This window comes from Furipterus horrens, unplaced genomic scaffold (genome assembly GCF_987537825.1).
Source record: "Furipterus horrens unplaced genomic scaffold, mFurHor1.1.pri manual_scaffold_5, whole genome shotgun sequence".
Classification (NCBI taxonomy): domain Eukaryota; kingdom Metazoa; phylum Chordata; class Mammalia; order Chiroptera; family Furipteridae; genus Furipterus; species Furipterus horrens.
This window is the reverse complement of record NW_028327175.1, coordinates 176,296,479-176,306,283: the sequence shown is the minus strand read 5'-3', so window position 1 is coordinate 176,306,283 and position 9,805 is coordinate 176,296,479. Positions and strand designations below refer to the sequence as shown.

General features: G+C 35.6%; 1 protein-coding gene across 7 annotated transcripts in view; it reads right to left on the bottom strand.

Annotated features, from left to right (window-relative positions):
• SHLD2 (shieldin complex subunit 2) overlaps nucleotides 1-9,805 on the bottom strand; it is a 206,886-nt gene that overhangs the window by 115,970 nt on the left and 81,111 nt on the right. For 6 of the 7 annotated variants that reach the window (XM_090278342.1, XM_090278341.1, XM_090278345.1 and 3 more), the window contains one exon: nucleotides 1,999-2,068. The gene's annotated coding sequence lies outside the window, so the exon portion shown is untranslated. Of the gene's footprint in view, nucleotides 1-655; nucleotides 684-1,998; nucleotides 2,069-9,805 lie in introns of those variants that run through there. The other variant, XM_090278344.1, reaches the window with a different exon arrangement.

Genomic DNA, 9,805 nt, shown 5'->3' with positions numbered 1-9,805 from the left:
GAAAATTATCAAAGACTACTGGGATTGTGTCAACAGAACGCAGGAGTTAACTTAAAGAGACTTTCATTGTCAAAGTTGGACAATCTGAGCATCAATGAGAATGATTACTGTATAAATTAGAACACATCAAACATGTTAAATTCACAAGTTCATAAGCATAACTAAAACAAACTCACTCAATGATCCCCTTTGGAGGATACTGGGTGACTAAGTAATTGTTTTAAATGTAGTGAATAAATGAAAGAAAGTTTATTCTTTCTTTACTAACAGTATTCCAGATGACCAACTATTTGATGAGAGGAAATCTCTTTTTATAGATCTTCCACTAATAAACAAAAAAAAGGAGTGATTGAATAGCACCACTTCGCAACTCTTAATAAATTAGTGGATTTTCTAGGCAATGACCATAAATGGCTGCTAAAATCTCACGGTAGATGTTATACAGGAGAGTGGAGAAATCTGTAGATTGAAACCAGTTACAATATATGGACCTTATTTAGACCCTGACTTGGAGACACAAATACAAACATAAGACAATTAGAGAAACTGAAACTTTGATATTTAATTACATTAAGAAGTTGATATCTTTATTGGGATAATGTTAGTGAAGCTATGTATGAAAGTTACATGCTGGCAATGCATAATGAGTATTTACAGATAAAATGGTGTGACATCTCATACTTCTTTAGAACACTGGTAGGGGAGACAGAGTGAGGGTATAGATGAAGTAAGATGGACCATGTGTTGATAACTGTTGAGGCAGGATGACAGAACCCACAGAGGTTCGCTGCACTAATCATTGTACTTTTATACATTTTTAAATGTTCTATAATATGTCTTCTGTTTTTGCTATTTTTAAGAAATACTGTTTCACTCACACAGGACTGGGAAGAGAAATAAGCAGTCTAACAATACTCTAGACTGGGGGACTCTTAACTACCGGTAGAACTGTAAATTGGTATACTATTTTGAAAAACAATTTGGAAAAGCTGAGGATGCACACGCCACACCATTCCACTTCTAAGTTTTTGCTCTGGAGAACTCTTGTACGTATGTACACAAGAAAACATGTAAAGGAATGATCATGAGAGACTTTTTAAGAAAAAATTTAGAACCTAAATGTTAAAGACTACTATATGGAAGCAAAAATAAATGACCAAGAGTTATATGTCAACATGGATACAACTTACAAATATAACTTGAAATGAAAGAAGCAATTTGAAGGATATATAACTTATGATATCAATATATTGAGTTTTAAAATGGGCCTAAAAACAAAACACCAAATTCAGGATTGTATTTAACTTTGTAAGGGAGGTATGGGAATGTAATGAGTATGTTGTTGTTTTTTTTAACTAGGTATAGTTACAGAGGTATTCCTATATTGTTTTAAATATAATATTTTTTAAATCCTAGAATAAAAAACATTGACAAGTAACATTAAGGGTAAATTTTTTAATCTTTATATTTTAAAAGTTTGATGGTAATAAATAATGAATGTACATTATTTTCATAATAATCAAATCTTTTTGTTTGGCAATTCAGGCTTTTCTTTCACAATCTTCAAGCTACATATGATGTTCTAATAGTTATGCAACAATGGACCCAAACCTAACACTGAAGAATAAGAGTTGAGAACAATGATGGCAGCTGTTAATGTAACAGAAGCTAAAACAAAGATACACTGCAGTGCTCAAACAGTTTAACAGGGAATTATTACCAAGGAAACAAAATTATAGTAAGTTTAGGTGTCAAGATTTGACCCATAACAAATAAAAGACTAAGCATCAATAATTGCTATAGCCATATTCCACCATCATCTAATCCTCATAGAAAGAATAACTTAGTATATTAATTTTTACTACTTACATGTCATTATTATATTGGCCACTAGAGGGCGCCAAATAGCACACCAAAAATCTTCAATTTCAGAAGCTCTCAAGACCAAGTTTAAGAACAGAATACTTAGATATATTCAAATTAAATGCATAAACTTACTATGATAATGAACTCCCCTTCTCAAATTTTTGGATTTCTCTCCAATGGTTTCTTCCCTTTAGCTTCAAATCTTTAAAAACAAAAAAACAAAAAAACCTATGTTACTTTTTGTTGTTCTCACTTCCCATTTATTCTTCAATCCATTTAAACATGGCTCTTACTAATTCATTTTGCTAGGAAGATTTTTTACTATGGAAACCAATGACTGTAACAAACAAATCCAAAATGTCAGTGTTAAACCTTGTCTGTTTACCAAACGCTTTCTTGAAACATTCTACTTTTTATTTTTTTTTAATCTGTGAGACCATCAAATTGGAATGCTCTTATACTTAAAGACAAGTAATTATTGGTTCAATCATTCACGTAACAAATATTTACTCAATACTATGTGCCAGGCATTACGGTGGATATGGGGAACTCAACAATAACAACAAGCTTTAATATTCTAATATGAGAAATAAGAGAACAGTTATAAAATAGTACAATTGAGCTACCACAGGATTAAATGCAGGGGATGTCCCTAGAAAGGAGACGACCAGGGCAACTCAACCAAAGTAGGACTGTCCATTATCTGCAATTTGCATAGACTCTTTGGACTCTTGGTTAGCAAAAAAATTTTTAATGAATCTAAATATTCAGAAAAAAATAATAGACTACAGCATCTGAGTCATCCCTATCTCCCACACCGACACAGGATCCAGGAAAGCAACCTAAGTTGCTTTACCCAAGGGATAGTCTTGCTATAGGTAACCTCCAAAATGTTTAATGAGAGTATAAGACACTCACTCACTGCTTCTGTGTTCTCACTTAATTAACATCTTCTCCTAAAAGTCCTGCAATCTGACTTCTATTTCTCATCTCTATTAAGACAACAGTGAAATCCAAAGTGTCAAATAAGTACTCACAGTACTTGACTACTCCAATTGTGAATCTCCCTTTCCTGAGTTTCTAGAACTCTCCTGTTTCCTAACTAGTTCTTCTACCTCTCCGATTTTTCTTCCCCTGTTTTTCCTTGGACCATCTCTTCTTTTAATTCCACACAACTTTGTAGAATTTCACCCAATCCCATTCATTTAACTTCCAAATACCCAATTATGTTTTTTACCTGTCTATAATTGAACCAACCACTCTCCCTAACATCAGACATATTGCTAGTATCACTATGTTTGACATAATCATAGTACATAAAAGTAATGTTCTATCTAAACTTTTTAATTTTTAGTTTTTATAAGAGTTTATTTGAGCCAAACTGACAACATATGCCGGGAAGCAATATCTCAAATATTCCTTAGCATCTTTCTTGAAGGGACCATCTGGCTAAATGACCCTAACTCCAGATTATATTACAGAGTCCCTGGATTTAGGTTTGGTATGGTTTATGATAATCAGGGCAGAAGCCCATAAAGCTGCAGATCCCCAAGATTCAGAGCCCTACTGGCCCTCTAGGCAGGGGAAGATGGAACACGCAGGGGTGGCACAAAGCAGTCTTAACAGTACAGGGAAGACCTCCCAGGATAAGAGATGTTGGAAACAAATCAAAGTTCTATAAAGATAGAGGTTATTTGCATATAATAATTACTTCAGTGGGCCTTCACTTATTTGTCTAAATGAATAAACCTGTAAGCATGGGACTCCACCCTCCCACAAAAATACTGAGTAGAAAGTGTGGTCCTGTTAATTCAAAACAGAGTAATTTTTAAAAAGTATTTACACCTAAGGTAGTTGCTACTAAATCCTCTAATTTATAGGAGTTGTAGGCATGTGACCAGGGCAGGGATAGGATGTGGTAAGGACAGGGGGAAACAAAATTATCAGGGCAAAAATATAAAGACTGAATAGTTAAGTTGTAGACAACTAGGTATGCTTCTGGTGTACTCAGAGGGTTAAAGCTCACTAAGATACCAAATGGAACTTGCAAGCACATATCCATTACTGTAGTTAATAATTATACAATTTCTCAATCTGTACAAGGCCACTTCAGTCAAAAAGACCAATACAACCATAACCCTTTATCTTTAGAGTGGTCAGAGTCTGATGAATGGGTCAAAGATTTATAAAACAGGATGAACTGTATCAGCAGGTTTTGTCTTTGCAGAACACTGCAACTAAAAACGCTTATTACAAAATATATGCAGTTACAAGGGATTGCTTTCTCCACTTTATTACCGAACTAAAAAACCCACTGTTATATGCCTTTCCATTCTATTTTATCCAAAACACTAAGCATCATAAAGTTACTCAATAGCATCAAAGGATAAAACAAAAGTCAGCATAGGATTGTAATTTTAAAAATGCGTTTTGGAGTCAGATAGACATGGGTTGAAACCCTACTGTGCAACTTACTAAAATTTTAAATTTTAAATTGTTGAAGCTGCTGAAAGTTAGAATGGGTCCATTATACTATTCTTTCTTTTCTGTATATTTTTAAAACATCCATAATATAGAATTACATTTCTTTACATGTCAAGTGAGAATTAAGTTTCTCTATCTGTCAAATGAAAATAACATCACTATCTGACACTGAGAGATGGGCACAGAGTAATTACTCAAAAAATGTTAGCCTTAAACCTCAAAAACTAACCAAAGGGAAAGAGGGGTGGGGAGAGAGAAGAGAGGGTATGGGGGGGCATAAATAGTGATGGAAGGAGACTTGACTTGGGATGGTGAACACACAATACAATATATAGATAATGTATTATAGAACTGCATACTTAAATCTATATAATTTTATTAACCAATGTCACCCCAATAAATTCAATAAAAAAGAAAAAAAGAAATGCTACACACACATACTTGGTGGCACAAACAAAAACTAATACAGTGTATCTCTTCAAGTTTTTGTTTTTACTGTGTATTTTTATACAGTTGTAACCATCAAAATTGAAGTAACTTTGTATTCTCCTTCAATATATATATAGCCACCTATAATCTATAATCTTCCTAATCACTTTTAATGCTAGCTTATTTTAATAATGAACTTAATTTAGTTAACCATTATTCTCTAATACATTAATTTGTTCTAAACTGTCATTACTATAGCCACGGCTAGAATAAATTATTTGAGGCATTCATTTTCAATTATTTTCGTGATAAACTCCAAAGTATGAAATTATTGGGTCAAAGATATGTACATTGTTATGGCTCTTGATATTTAATTATGTTGTCTGCAAAAAACTGGACACTTTAGAATTCCACAATGGCTGAGACTACCAGTCTTACCACAATTTGTTACCATCTTAAGTAATTTTACTACTTAGTAACGGTACAGAAGTTCTTGGGGACTTCTGACTAAGATGGAAGCGTAGGTGGACATGTTTACTTTATCATACAATCATAAAGATTACAACTACCTCAAAACAAGAAAACAGACAAATGCCCATGGCCCCGCCCTAACAGGCACAAAATCAACTTACTGGCCGCTGGGCACAAGTGCCACCGGGGCCTGCCCCAACAGGCGCGAAACCAATGCGCCGGCTGCTGTGCACAGGAGCCTGCGGCCTCCCCTCAACTGGCACAAAAACAACACGACAGCCTCTGCGCCCAGGCGCCACCCAGGCCCACCCCAACAGGTGCAAAATGAACACACTGGCCACTCCAATACGCCCACAACAAACCTGCCTACCAGTGCACAGAGGCCTCTGCCTCTGCAGGAACAAGCGAGCAACAGGTCCGCCTTGGACCCACCCACCCCAGTGCACAATGGGTGAACCCATCCCTGGACAGAGAGAGGGAGTGCACGTGGCCCTGGCTGAGGCCAGTGGACGGTGAAGTGAACTAGAGGCACTTTGTAATAGGTTTTGGGTGCTGGCTCTTGAGAAAGAGCTGGGAGAGCAGCAGGCTAGGTCCCAGTACAGAATCATCCCAACTGCTACGGGAGAAATCGCTTAAGCAGACTGCTCCCCTCCAAGTGGCATCAGCTGGAGGCAGCAGCTTAACAACTGTATACAAGAAGTTCACACCATAAAGGCAGAAAATAAAAGCAGATCAATCTAAGAAGCAGAAGCATGACCAGTGCCCAAAATGGGGAGGCGGAATAACACCCCACCAAACAGAAACAACACCCCACCATAAGGAAAGGAGGAATTCCCAGAAGGAGATACAGATAAAATAGAAGTGAGCAAACTATCAGATAAGGAATTCAAAACAATAGTATTAAGGAAGCTCAATTAACTTGACAAACTCAAAACTACAACGAATCCAGGAGACCTACAAAGAACTCCAGGGAAACTACAAAGAACTCCAGAGAACCTACAAAGAACTTACTGAGAACTACACCAGCGTTAAAAAAGGACACAGAAACTATCACTAAGAACCAGGAAGAAATGGAGAATACAATTTCTGAACTGAAGAACACAGTAGAATCCATCAAAAGCAGGCTAAATGAAGCAGAGGATTGGATCACTGAGTTAGAGGGCAATGTAAAAAAAAAAATCGAAACAAGAAAATGAAGAGGGTTTAAGAGAACTGCAGTACAACATGAAATGAAACAACATCTGTATCATAGGGATAAAAGAAGGAAAAGAAGAGGAGCATGGGATAGAAAACCTGATTGAAAAAATAATGACAGAAAATTTTCCTAACTTGATGAGAGAAAAAGTCACACAAGTCCAGGAAACAAAGAGGGTCCCAATGAAGATGAACCCAAAATGGCCTACTCCAAGGCACATCATAATTAAAATGGCAACATTCAAAGATAAAGAGAGAATCCTGAAGGCAGCAAGAGAAAAACAGCAAATAACATACAAGGAAGTTCTGATAAGGCTATCAACAGATTTCTCAACAGAAACACTACAAACCAGAAGGGAATGGCAAAAAATATTTCAAGCAATGAAAAACAAAGGTCTACAACCAAGACTACTCTACCCAGCAAGGCTGTCTTTCAAAATGGAAGGTGAAATAAGGAGTTTCCCAGACAAAGGAAGACTAAAACAATACATCTCCACCAAACCAGCATTGCAAGAGATGCTAAAGGGAATGCTGTAAGAAAAAGAAGAGAGAGAGAGAAAGAGAGAGAGAGAGAGAGAGAAGAACACAGATACAAAGGGAAATAAATAAGTACCTGTCAATAATAACCTTAAACCTAAATGGATTAAATGCTCCAATCGAAAGACATAGGGTAGCGAAATGAATATGAAAATATGACCCACATATATGCTGTCTACAAGAGAAACACCTCAAAACAAAAGATTTACACAAACTAAAAGAGAAGGGATGGAAAAAAGTATTCCAAGCAAATGGATGTGAAAAAAAAGCTGGGGTAGCAATACTTATATCAGTCAAAACAGATTTCACAGAAAAGGCCATAAAAAGAAACAAAGAAGGACATTTTATAATACTTGAGAGAACAATCCATCAAGAAGATGTAACCCTGATAAACCTATGCACCCAACATAGGTACACCTAAATATATAAGAAAAATATTGGAAGACTACAAAAAATATATCAACAGCAACACACTCATAGTAGGGAACTTTAACACCCCATTGTCAACAATGGACAGATATTCAAAGCAAAGAAACACCAAGGATACTGAGGCACTGAACAACACTTTTGACAAAGTGAACTTAATTGATATATATAGAACTTTTCACCCCAAAAGAAGCAAAATATACATTCTTGTCAAATGCACATGGGACATTTTCAAAGGTAGACCACATGGTAGGACACAAAACAAGCCTCGACAAGTTCAAGAAAATTAAAATTATATCAAGCATCTTCTCAGATCACAATGCCTTGAAACTAAAAATCAATCTCAAGAAAAACATTCAAAGACATTCAAACTCATGGAGAATGAATAACATAATATTAAATACTGAATGGGTTAACCATGACATCAAGGAAGAAATCAATAAGTTTCTGGAAACAAATGATAGTGAGCACACAACAGCCCAAAATCTATGGGACACAGCAAAAGCAGTCCTGAGAGGAAAGTTTATAGCAGTACAGGCCTACCTAAAAAGGATAGAGAATCTCAAATAAAATATCTAACTTTGCAGCTGCAAGAACTAGAACAACAACAAACAAACCCAGAGGGAGTAGAATGAAGGAAATCATCAAGATGAGAGCAGAATTAAATGACATAGAGACTAAACAAACAATTCAAAAGGTCAACAAAAGTAGGACCTGGTTCTTTGAAAATATAAACAAAATCCAAAAGCCTTTAACCAGACTCATCAAGAAAATAAGAGAGGACCCAAATAAACAAAATCAGAAACAAAATAGGAGAAATCACAACCAATATCACAGAAATACAAAGGATTGTAAGAAATTACTACAAACAACTATATGGCAAGAAACTTGACAACCTAGATGAAATGGACAAATTCCTAGAAACAAACAGTCTTCCAAAACTAAATCAAGAAGGAGCAGAGAGCCTGAACAGACTGATAACAAAGAGTGAAATTGAAGCAGTCAAAAAACTCCAGGTACACAAAAGCCCTGAACTGGATGGCTTCACAGGCGAATTTTACAAAACATTTAGGAAAGAACTAAAGCCTACCCTTCTCAAACTATTCAAAAAAATCCAAGAAGAGTGAAGACTCCCAAACTCTTTCTATTGAGCCAGTATTACTCTAATTCCGAAACCAGGTTAAGACACAACAAAGAAAGAAAACTACAGGCCAACATCACTGATAAACATAGATGCTAAAATCCTCAACAAAATATCGGCAAACTGGATCCAGCAACACATTAAAAAGATCATACATCATAATCAAATGGGATTCATCCCAGGGATGCAAGGATGGTTTAATATTCACAAATCAATAAATGAAATACACCACATAAACAAAATGAAAGACAAAAAACACGTGATCGTATCAACAGATGCTGAAAAGGCATTTGATAAAGTACAACACCCATTTATGATGAAAACACTCAGCAAAATGGGAATAGCGGGAGCGTACCTCAACATAATAAAGGCCATATACGAGAAAACCGAAGCCAACATCATACTCAATGGACAAAAACTGAAAACATTCCACCTGAGAACAGGAACAAGACAAAGATATCCACTCCCTCCACTGGAAGTTCTAGCCACAGCAATCAGAGAAGAAAAAGAAATAAAAGGCATTCAAATTGGAAAAGAAGAAGTAAAACTGTCATTATTTGATGATGACATTATCGTGTACATATAAAAACCTAGATTCTGTGAAAAAACTACTCAACTTAATAAGTGAATTTGGCAAAATAGCAGGGTACAAAGTCAATATTCAGAAATCAAAGGCATTTCTATACACCAACAATAAAATATCAGAGATAGAAACTAGAAAAATAAAATTCCATTCATTACAGCAACAAGAAAAATAAAGTACCTAGGAATAAATTTAACCAAAGAGATAAAAGACCTATACTCAGAATACTACATAACATAACACTGAAGAAAGAAATTAAGGAAAATACAAATAAATGGAAACATATACCATGTTCATGGGTGGGAAGAATCAACATCATTGAAATGTCCATACTACCCAAAGCAATATATAGATTCAATGCAATCCCTACTAAAATACCAGCAATGTATTTCACAGACCTAGAACAAATACTTCAAAAATGTATATGGAACCAAAAAAGACCCCTAATAGCAAAAGCAATCTTGAAACAGAAGAACACAATAGGAGGAAGAGCAATACCTGACATCAAACTATACTACAAGGGCACTGTAATCAAAACAGCCTGGTACTGGCATAAGAATAGACATCTAAATCAATGGAACAGAATAGAGAGCCCAGAAATAAAGCCAGGCCTCTATGGTCAACTAATATTCAACAAATAGGGAAGGAACATAAAATAGAGTGAGAAAAGTCTC